Genomic DNA, 10,492 nt, shown 5'->3' on the forward strand with positions numbered 1-10,492 from the left:
TTGACAAGGGAGCTAAAGCTATACAATGGAAGAAAGATAGCATCTTTAACAAATGGTGCTGGCATAACAGGATGTCAACCTGTAGAAGAATGAAAATAGATCCATATCTATCACCATGCACAAAACTCAGGTCCAAATGGATAAAAGACATCAACATTAATCCGACCACTTTGAACCTGATAGAAGAGAAAGTGGGAAGTAGTCTACAAGATATAGGCACAGGAGGCCTCTTCCTAAGTAGGACCCCAGCAGCACAGACAATAAGAGAAACAATGAATAATTGGGATCTACCGAAACTGAGAAGCTTCTGTAAAGCAAAGGACACTGTCAGTAAGACAAAAAGGCTGCCTTCTGACTGGGAGAAGATCTTCACCAACCCCTCATCAGACAAAGGTCTGATCTCCAAAATATACAAAGAACTCAAGAAACTAGGCACTAAAACTCTAATTAACCCAATTAAAAAATGGGGTACTGAACTGAACAGAGAATTCACAACAGATGAACTTCGAATGGCTAAAAAGCACTTAAGGTCATGCTCAACCTCCTTAGCGATCAGGGAAATGCAAATCAAAACAACTTTGAGATATCATCTTACACCTGTCAGAATAGCCAAACTCAAAAACACCAATGATAGCCTATGCTGGAGAGGATGTGGAGTGAGGGGAACACTCATCCATTGTTGGTGGGAATGCAAACTTGTGCAGCCACTGTGGAAATCAGTGTGGCGGTTTCTCAGGAAACTGGGAGTCAACCTCCCTCAGGACCCAGCAATTCCACTCTTGGGAATATACCCTAGAGCTTCCCTAACATACTACAAAAGCATTTGTTCTACTATGTTCATAGTAGCACTATTTGTAATAGCCAGAACCTGGAAACAACCTAGGTGCCCCTCAATAGAAGAATGTTTAAAAAAGGTGTGGAACATATACACCTTAGAGTTTTACTCAGCGGTAAAAAACAATGACATCTTGAATTTTGCATGCAAATGGATGGAAATAGAAAACGCTTTACTGAGTGAGGTAAGCCAGACCCAAAAAGAGGAACACAGTATGTATTCACTCATAAGTGGATTCTAACCATAATTAAAGGTCTTTGAGCCTATTATTTGTGATCCTAGAGAAGCTAAATAAGAAGATGAACCTGATGAAGATTATTTAGCTATCTGCCAGGAGGTAGGAAATAGACAAGAGTCCCAGGTAACCTCGGGTGCATGGGGGTTGGGAGGGTTGTCGGAAAGGGAGAGGGTTAGAGAGAAGGGAGTAGGGGAGGATTGGGGAAAGATCGGGGGACTGGGATGGGGGGAGGGAGGAAGGATGGATATGGGATCAGGCAAGTATATACCTCAACTAAGGGAATCATTTTAGGGTTTACAAGAGACTTGATTATAAAGGGGATCCCCGGTCCAAGGAGAGATCCCCAGATGGTTCTCTGGACAGAGGAGAGGGTGCCTGAACCGGCCTTGGCCCACAACCATACTGATGATTATTTTGCATGTCACCATAGAACCCTCATCTGGCGATGGATGGAGATGGAGGCGGAGAACCACGTTGGAACACTGGACCTAGCTCCCTAGGTCCAAATAAGAGGCAGAAGGAAAGAAAATGTGAGCAAAGAAGGCAAGGGCACAGGAAATCTTCATCCGACGTTGGATGGCGATACAGATGGAGACCCATATTGGAACACCGAACTGAGCACTGCACGGTCCAAATGAGGAGCAGAAGGATGAAGAAAATAAAAAAGTAATCAGGACTACGAGGGATGCGAGCACCCACTGATACAAGGGGACTGATATAATGAGAGTTCACCAAGGCCTGTTGGACTGGGACTGAACGAGGACGTGATCCAACCAGATTCTCTGAATGTGGCTGGCCCGGAGCCTTTTTGAAAAGCCATTGACAATGACACTGGGACTTGCTTCCTCTGCATATACTGGATTTTGGCGCTCCAGTCTGTTTGGACTCTCACCTTCCCTGGACCTGGAGGGAGGGGGGAGGAACTTGAACTTCCCACAGGGCAGGAAACCCTGACTGCTCTAGGGGATGGAGAGTGAGGAGGAGAGGAAGTGGGGGGAGTGGGAGGGTGTTGGGAGGAGGGGCTGAAATGGAAACTTTTATAATTTAATATAAAAAAATGAAATTGAAAAAAAAGGAGAGAAAATTATAATAAAGATATATTGTGTGAAAAACTATTTTAAATTAAGGAAAATGGCTATGTGATCAGCAATAAAAATTCATTCATTCTCTCTAAAAAAAAAAAAATCCTGCTCATCAAAACCCACTCTAAGTGTACATACTCCTGCCCCCTTTACATATGACAGTGATGAAGCAAGACCACCATCAGCTAAAGTCCTCTGGGTGCTTCGTCTACAGCAGTCAGAAAATACCAGAAGGTGCACAGGAAATAAAGTATTGAATCAGAAACTTCAGAAAGTCAATAAGAGGCTAATGAATGCTTTCTTATGATTGTGGCTGGAAAGCTGCCCATGGCTGGGTTTGAGGCTAACATGAGAATTTGTTCTGTAGCAACACAGCCACACTACGTGTAACAAAATGTCTGGGGGTCTTGCTCATTCTGCGTGTGAGGACAACCTGCAATACTGAAAGATGAGAATCGTGGATTATTTAAAAAGAACTAGAAAGTGCTTCATTTTAAATGCAGTCGCCTGGCCAGCTGAGTTGCTGATCGAAATCACCTACCCTTTGGCAGCAGCCTCAGGAGCTCCTCTACATGAGGGAGCCCTGCACCTCTGTGATCCCTGTGTGTGTCCAGGTCTCTGATCTCTGATGGCAATTACCTCCTCTTTCTCAATGTTTCCTTTCAGCCTTGCTACTTATCTCATATTCCACGTTTATTCAAAAGCCACCCCTCCTTGTTTGTTCTTAATTCTCAGATCCCAATGCCTTTTTATGTGTGATTTTTTTCTATATGAAAATGTACACACCAAATATCCACTTTTACTTTGCAGATGACCAAGTTGAAATGCAAGGATCTACGCAAGTGACAAATTTGGCATTCAAATCCAGACTTTCTGAGTCTACAGTACTGCCCTCATCTTTTGACTTATTTCACTGTCATGTGATTTTGCCTTGAGTTCTGCTGAGACGTTTGCTGTCCTTACTTACAGGTTGTAAGAGCACAGAGGGAAAGGGTTTGCATTCGGAAAGGGTTTGCATTTATTCATTTCTGCATTCCAGAAGAAGCTAGCCCTAGCTTTGAATACCATGGAGATTCAATAAAAATGTGCCCAATGGGTAAAAGTGTATGATCAATAGAATACCAAGCAGCTCCCCCGTGGGACATCTTCCCTGAATGCACTTACTTGCTTCTGAAGAAGTGATGCCAAGGTTCAAAACAAATGGCTTTCTCCCTCCCTTAATTAAAACTGGCATTGATTTGAAATTTTTCCTTTCAAACACAAAACAAAATTAAATTTCAGTAGAGGTCTGCCCAAATTACCATCATTTCAAAAGCAAAGATCTTGACATTTCTGAAACTATGACAGATATTTATTGCTACTTCAAATCATGAAAGCCCAGTTCTGTTGATCTTATAAAAAAAAAAATGAGACTGAATGTCAACAACTGCCCTACTGCATACAGCTAGCGCCAAACTGCTATGCCAGTGACTGTCAGTAGCTATTCTAATACACACAGCAAACCCCAGTCTACCAGAGGGTGTCAACAACTGTCCTACTATGCATAGTTAGCTTCAATCCCCAAAGCCAAGAATGTCAACAACTGGCCTACTGTGGTATAGTTAAACCCAAACCCTAAAGCTGAGTGTGTCAGCAATCACCTTACTGGATGCGGCTAGGCCCAAAGTCAATCCTTCGATTCTGGGCACTCTCTGTATCTGTTCTGAAACTCTCTATTTGAGAACACATGGGAATCCAGGGCTCTCTAAGGTCCATTTCCATCTCTTTTGTCATCTCTCTGACTTTTGACAAGTCACTTAGCTATCTCACCTTGTTTCTTTGCATGTGAAAAAGAATAATGCAGTCTTCTGGAAAGGATTTTAAGTCATTCTGGTTAAATATGATGTTTAGTGTGCCAGATACCAATCCATAAGCATGTGGGGGTAGCAAGAGGTGCTCTGAACTCATTCATTTCCAGCCTCGGTAGTCTCTCTTGGCTCTCCCAGTCCCAGGCAAGCTCTTAGCCAAGGGGAAGGCAAATAAGAAGATAAATAACCTTGATTCAAAGCTCTTCATCACACAGTAATAATGGAAACATTCCTTTGCAATCACCGCCCCCTGCACACACACACACTCTCTCCTCCTCTACATACTTCCTAAAATATGTGATTGCCTCCAGAGCATTTTAAGGTATTTTTAACTGAAGAAATATAATTGAATCATGCTGGGCAGTTTGTATTAAAGGCAAGAGCCTTGCGACGGTCTGTGAACAAGAGAGAATAGTGTCATCCACTGCTGAGGACAATCAGCCATTATTTGATTAGGTTGACCATTGCTAGGGTTCCTGTAAAGGCAGCTAATGGCTCTCAGTGAGGAACAGGTAACTCCATCTTTTGTAGAAAACTTGAGAGAGGATGAGTAGGTCAGTTCATTAATGTCCTTCCACTGTAGCAAAATAAATGTGACACTTACACATACATCACAGTGTTTATTCCAAATGGCTAAAATAGCTGTTAGCTATTTCGTTTAAAAATTCAGTTACTACAACTAACGGTGAAAAAAATAACTGATTTTTCTTCTGCTCTATCTTTCACCAGGGTTGTGAGCCCAAGAGCAGATAGAGTAGAACACTTTCAACCAGAAACTTGCAAAAATGTAAATGGTTGTAAAGATATAAATCACAGATTCCAGGGTTTGGTCAACAAATTCATATGAAATTCATAAATGCTGAAACTTGATCCACAGTGCTCAGTGAAAGGATCCAGGCATGGCACGTTATGAAAGATGAACACTGAACCAATATTTCAGGTTAAAATAAGAAAGGTTTCACTTACCAGTAACTGATTAATAGAGGATCTTAACTTTATTTTTTAAAGGGGAGAAAAACCTTTCCTGGTATGCTTATGTCTAGAAGCATATATACATTTTACTATGGAAATTTCAGATGGATTCCAACTGACATCCTTCCCCACAGTTTATTATATTACAAATCCCCACATCACTGACCTGTATGAGGATCTGTATTTCTAGTGTTGGCTGCATGCCTTTCGCCACTACTGCCTGAAATAACAATTCTTCTTCTAGGCTGCTGCTTCAAGCATCTGTGTCCTAAGCTTGCCTTCTGTGCGTTTTCTTTCCTTTCCGTTTCTAACGCATACTCTACCACATACACAGCTGCCGTAACCATCCTTTCCCTATCTTGTAGCCCCTGTGCCTGAGGTGCCCAGGAATCTTTCACTGCTCATAGAACAGTGCTGTGCTTCTTGTAGAAACTCAAAAATAATGCACTAAAGAAAGGGAAAACAGAGGGAAGGAAGAAGGCAGGGTGAAGTAAGAAAACCAGGAAAGAAGTAAAACAGGAGGGGAAAACAAGCCTAGTACCTAGTTCTGTGTTAAATCTCAAAGACAGAAATTGGAAAAAAAAATCCTTTTATAAATAGGGAAGAATTTGTCTCTAGGCAATCACAACAGAATTGAAGAATTATCTAATGAAGATCATTATAGTTAATATCTGTGCAGCTCATTTATGTAACCTATTTCCATTTAAATGCTGTGTGCTTTGGTTCATATATCCTAGGCCAATCTGGTATCTAAATTGGAGAGTATGTGTGTGTATGTATCATATGTATGTGAATTTGTGCAAGAATGTGTGTGTATATGCATGTACGTATGCATGCCTGTGTGGGGAGTGTGGTGTTTTAGCTAGTGATAAGAGACGTAAGGGAAGGAGTCTAAGGCCAGTTTGAAAGGCCTTGGCTGTATTTACTCTGTGTCCTGTGGTAAAGGGCCAACGATGGAATTTTTTTAAACTGTAATATGTCAAACTACTATGAGTTCTATGACTGGGGTTTGGAGGGAATGAGAATGCTGGATGATAAATACTATTGAGAAGGAGACAGCATCCCGAGAAAGAATATGGGCAATGTACATCAGGGATAACAGTTCTCAGACATGATGCAGAGAATCATGGAGAGAATTAGATGCAGAGAACTGACTACCTAATGAGACACTGAGAGAAGTGAAGAGCCGGGAACCCAGGCCTAGTGTATATCACTCCCAGACCTGAGGCGTGTCTGTTGCTGCAGGAGCTGCAGAGATAATGGAGCATCCACATTCAATGCAAAGATAGCAGCGAGGTTGAGGGGTGCTGAGTGACAGCCTAACAGGATTGCAGAGATACCAAGAAGAAAAGAAGGGCTGACTTCAGTATTCAGTCTGGAAAAAAGATAAATAAAATGCACTGAATTTGAAACCCTCCGCTATTTACTAAAGAAGCAAAGCCGTGGGGTGTTCTAGAGAAGGGACTAGCAGCAATAATCACTGAGCCCAAGGAAACTAAAGGAAGCTGTCACTTGCTTTCTTTGCATTTTTATGTTATCTATGCCTGCTGTCACAATACAACCACAGAGGAAAGCCATGAAAGAGACCACATAGTCCACAAACCTAAAATGTGAACAATCTTGTCTTTAACAGAAAAAAATGTTTGAGGATCCTTGGTACAAAAGCAACAAGAGGGCTGGGAATATATTTTTCCTACTATGCTTGAAACCTTGGATTTGATCTCCAGTACCACGTTAACTTGGCATGGTAATAAACACTTTTAATCCTAGAACTCTGGAGGTAGAGACAGGAGGACTCAAAGTTCAAGGAAAATGTCTGACTCAAAAAGGAGGAGGAAACAAATACTGAGATGGAGAGAGAAAGGAAAAAGAAAGAATACATACGCTTTGTGCTCAGAAACCCAATTCAGTCATAGGTCTACTTCACATGATTTTAAGAGAAATCACCAATATTTCTAGGTCTGGGTTTCTAAATCTATAAAATGAAATTAATGGTCAGCTCACCAAAAGACATAATATGGAAATATCCAAATGTGATGATGGAAGACAATTTGGAAAGCTGGGAAGGTCTAAATTCAAGTATGGATGTTTATAGTTGAAGGTATCATATGAAGAATTAAATGGTTCAGTGTTTTTTTGGGTAAAAGATGTTCACATGCTCATTATAACCCAAGGTGTAGTTTCCTCACAAGTTTGAATATCTGCAGACACTTGTAACTTGGAATTCACTTCTCCCCACAAATAGGAATACCAAGAAAGTTTTGCTGAATGCTGCATTGGCCTATGACTCAATCATCTGATTTCTGCCTGTCATCTGTGCCCCTCTTCTCGAAGGGCCTTGGTCTGGACTGATCTCTTATCAACATCTGCTCATTCTCTGTATTTGAAGGATTCTTGCTGTGCCTAAGAAATCAGGCAGTGCTGCTGGACAGGAAACCTAACCCTTCCCCACAGGACTTCTCGAAGTCCATTGAATTCCCCTTATGTATTCTTGTTATTACAATGTACACTATGTGCCATTACTAATTGCACACATTTTTTATACAACCCAAACCAGCTTCTGGGTCTCAAACAAATAGTTTCCATTTACTAGGAAACATGAGTGCCAGGAAACTTCCAGGGGAATCATCAACCCTGTTTTATGAAATAGAAAACTGCAGACTGGAGAGAAGCCCCTGGTATACAAGCAAATTTCAAATGACTGCAAAACCACACCCAAATCTGCAAGACTGCCAGCACCCTCATGCTACTATCATCCAGTGTGCTGATGTATTGTCTCGTTCCACAGTTAGATGTTTCATAGGGAAGAAATGGTCTTTAAAATATTCATTAATAGGTTAGCCAGTTTCTACTTCACTCCTTCTATCTTCCTATTTTATAAGCCTAGCCTCCATCTGTCCACCCTTCCTGGTTCATGACGCTAGTTGTTATCTTGTTTCTTTATTCTGCATAAATGTATAAGTGCAGAATTTCAGAATGAAACTAAATTGTAGGGTTGTTTAACTTGTCACTATTTATTGAGGACAAACTGACCTAAGAGCCAGCTCTCTGCCAATAAACCTTAGAGTTTAACTGAGGAAGAAAATGATACCTTTGACTATCCACACAAGAACAAGACAACCATGTGTACCAGAACTAGCTTCTGAGGGTGGGGTGAATGTATCACAGTAGTTATGAAACCAGAGAAAATGTCCTGTCCTTGGTTCCAATATCAAGTCATTTATAGTTGAGTTAGAACCTAAAGTTTACATCCATTAAAATCCCTGATGTAAAGCCATTCGTAGCCCAATCCTCTTGAAAGGTGGTTTGAATAACTGAATAACTGTGGTAGACATTATTGTACCCAAGATGCTTGAGGGATACTGTGACCAGCGAGACTTTAGTTGAAACTCAGTTTGAGACATCTGCTTGTGCTCACAGAAATCTTCTCCCTACCTTGTAGAACAGCAATCTACAAGGAAGACAGAAAGAAGATGCAGCTGTGTCTAGGAACTGTTCAAGGTTCTAAACTCCACCCTGTCTTTCTAGGTTATGAAGCTATAATATCAAAAAACAGATACGAGACTGTACTCACTTTCACAGCTCACTGACGTGACCTATGATTTATACGTATTTCACCATATACAGCATAATCCTGTTTTCATGCCTGCTTGCATGCTGCAAAACCCTGTCTAGCATGTTCAGGGGTATCTTCGATTTGATTTTATTGAACACCTTATATATGCAGAACTACAGCAGCCCCGTGAAGAGCTAAATATCGCTTGTGAGGTTGAGATTCATGAGGTACTTTTCCAAGAATAGTGTAAGTCTTCTACCTTGTATTAAGTCTGTATGAGATATGGCAAAGTTCTTGGAAAATAAAACCAAAAAGGTATGTCATCACCTTGTGCAAAGACAGACAACTCTTGGCAGAAGAGAAATCAAGGAATACAGTTTTATGTGTTAAGGTAACACTCCAGCCCCTAATTATTATCATAAACTGTGAAATTCATTAATCCACCTTACCCATACAATGGTCTTTTCTTTTCATGATCAATTCTTTTTTATTTTTTTTTTTAATTTTCAGGTTTATTGAATGAAAATGACAGAACAGACTCAAACGGCTCCACGCGGTGTTTTGAAATTCATCCCCACTGTAGGCTGAGTGACTTGCAGGTTGGAAAGACTGCTGAAGTCCAGAAGCTTCAGCATCTCCTTGGTGTCTGGATCTACCTCAATGATCTCCTGATCCAGGGCTGAGACCTCAGGGACGTAATTATCCCTCCTTTCTCGCTCTTCCTCCTGCAGTTTGATAGAGATACCCCTGACAGGGCCTCTCTGAATCCTCTTCATCAGATGCGTGACATAGCCGGCTATCTCGTTGCGGAGTTTCTTGCTGGGGATGATGGCAATCTCCTCGCACACGTGCTTGCTGGTGTGGAAGTCATTGCCCAGGCGCGTGTAGTACTTCTCGATAATGACCCGGGCCGCCTTCTTCACGGTCTCGGTGCGGACGCGGCCCATGTTGACGGGTCCCGGTAAAAGAGCTCATGATCAATTCTTGTGAGAAAATAAACTACTATTATTATTATTTTTAAATGGAATTAAAAGTATGGCTCACATTTGATTAAAAAAGAATTTGCCTGGACAAAGTTTAAATGTCCTTATTCACATTAGACATGAGCTTCCAATCACAGAATGAAATGAAAATCATGACGAAGACTGAAGGAAGACCCAACCCCGAGAACTTGTCCAACCCAATCTCTACCTCTTCTCAGGGAATAAACTCGGGCCCCCAGAGAATGTTCCAAACGAAGAAATCAAAACTGACTTACTGTGATTTTTTTTATCTACCATTAATTTTCTCCACTCTATTTAAAATACATACTTTTTAGACTTAAAAACAAAAAGACATCCCAGAATAACTCATGGGCTGCTAAGAGCATCAGTAAGCAAATTGGAGATGACTTCCTGCTAAATAGTTTTTCAACAAATATACCTTTAAAATTTTAATTTCTCTGAAATTTAACATGACAACTTTCTCCAGATTTCTCACTTGGCTCTGATATTTATAAATAGCTTTTCAATATCTTTTAATAATATTAAACTTTTCTCATCCCTAGCCAAGATCTCATTTACTTGAATTCGGAATCAGTAGTGGTAACTGCTTTAATATCAGTGTCAGGCCTTACCTGAAATTGTAAAAATAAAAGAAAGCATTTAATGACAATCATTCTCACAACCATGCAATAAAAATAAGATACTTAAAAACCACTTAAATTGAAAGGTGGTGGATTTCATCAGCATTCTAAGCATAACGAATCTGCATGATCACATACATATACACAAACACATATGCACCTTAAATACACGTGAATGCACAGTGACCAAAAAATGCAGAGTCATGGTGCAAATACTTAATAACATCAAGAATATTTGCAAAGACATACCATGCCAAATGTTCCCAGAAGTACAGAGACTAGATGCTTGCTAGGGGCAGAGCTAGGGGAGAGTATGGGACCATTTCTAAACACGAGAA

General features: G+C 40.7%; 1 pseudogene; it reads right to left on the bottom strand.

Annotated features, from left to right (window-relative positions):
- Nucleotides 1–9,013: 9,013 nt before the first annotated feature.
- LOC125405725 (small ribosomal subunit protein eS17 pseudogene) lies at nucleotides 9,014–9,494 on the bottom strand (annotated as a pseudogene).
- Between the last annotated feature and the right edge of the window lie 998 nt (nucleotides 9,495–10,492).

This window comes from Myodes glareolus, chromosome 13 (genome assembly GCF_982192425.1).
Source record: "Myodes glareolus chromosome 13, mMyoGla1.1, whole genome shotgun sequence".
In the NCBI taxonomy this organism is placed as follows: Eukaryota; Metazoa; Chordata; class Mammalia; order Rodentia; family Cricetidae; genus Myodes; species Myodes glareolus.